The sequence below is a fragment of the Sinocyclocheilus grahami genome, unplaced genomic scaffold, assembly GCF_001515645.1.
Source record: "Sinocyclocheilus grahami isolate Dianchi unplaced genomic scaffold, SAMN03320097.WGS_v1.1 scaffold9879.1, whole genome shotgun sequence".
In the NCBI taxonomy this organism is placed as follows: domain Eukaryota; kingdom Metazoa; phylum Chordata; class Actinopteri; order Cypriniformes; family Cyprinidae; genus Sinocyclocheilus; species Sinocyclocheilus grahami.
In genome coordinates, this window is record NW_015512904.1 from 6,479 (window position 1) to 7,889 (window position 1,411).

Genomic DNA, 1,411 nt, shown 5'->3' on the forward strand with positions numbered 1-1,411 from the left:
ACTGGCCAGCAAACTCACCAGATCTGAACCCCATAGAGAATCTATAGGTTATTGTCAAGAGAAACTCACCAGACCTGAACCCCATAGAGAATCTATAGGTTATTGTCAAGAGAAAAATGAAGAATTCTAATTTGTTGAGATAGTGAATTGGTGGGTTTTTGTTAAATGTGAGCCAAACCAAAAGACTTTGCAAGAACCAAAGACTTAAACTACTTCAGTCTGTGTGCATTGAATTTATTTAATACACAAGTTTCACAATTCGAGTTGAATGACTGAAATAAATGAACTTTTCCACGACATTCTAATTTATTGAGATGCACCTGTGTATATACACACACACATTTTTTTTTTAATGTATTTATATTTTTTTATTTAATGTCATAAAATTAAACAAATATTTTAAAGAAATGTTTAAAAGATAAGTAAACATTCTGCATAATATCATTTGTGTTCTATGAAATGTTTTTAAAATAAAGTAAGTGTGAGTAGATTAAACTATTGCTATTATTGGACTATAATTTACTGCATAGGCTTTTTTTAGATACCTTTCTGGATATTGGATTGTGTAGGATGTTGCTAGGTAACCACCCAAGCTGTGTCCCAATAGGATCATGCGCTCCAGCCCCAGTGATTGTCTCCACTGCTCTATGGAAGTAACAAACTGCTCCTCAGCCAATAAGGCGTCAGACGGGAACAACGGGCGAGAGCTGCGACCGAACCCCAGCAGGTCAACGGCGTAGACGGGTCGAGAATGACTCAAAGCGTCCAGGTTACGTATCCAGAGACCGACACCTCCTCCAAACCCGTGGATCATCACTAGGGGCGTCTGAGCACCTGTAGAGAGAGAGGGAGGCATGTTTAAGTGTGCAAAACTCTTACGCAGCCACTGTACAAGACTGGAAACTCTACCTTCGTCTTTATGTTTGCGTGCTGATTTATTGGTGACTTTAAGGGTCCATATTCTGTTTTGATTTGGCAAAGTCACAAATCTGGACCAAATGTCATTTTGGATACCTGAACAACAAGGCAGAACGGGCATATTGGGAAAAATTAAGATAAAATAAAATATTATTATAAGATCAAATATAATAATAGGATACAAAAAAATATATATTTTAATAAAATATAAATCGCAGTTATATTTTGAATAAAATATTATAATAGGATAACATTTCTAAATATTAAAAGGGGACAGTGAGGATCTTACAGGAAAGAATTTTAGCTTCGGCACTTTTCAATAATGACATGGATGTTGGTCTCCAAGAGGGCCACCAAGACCAGTTCCCAGAGGTCTGCCTGAAGAAAGAGATCACTATGAAGTCAGTGAATGTCATCCGTCTGTGAACATACCGAGCTACTTCATCTGCCTTTATACACAGACCTGCTGCCAATAAAACCAGTATTAATAATG

The 1,411-nt window shown here is 36.9% G+C and overlaps 1 pseudogene; it reads right to left on the minus strand.

Moving 5' to 3' along the window:
- LOC107578355 (protein ABHD4-like) overlaps window positions 1-1,378 on the minus strand; it is a 5,947-nt pseudogene extending 4,569 nt beyond the window's left edge.
- Between the last annotated feature and the right edge of the window lie 33 nt (window positions 1,379-1,411).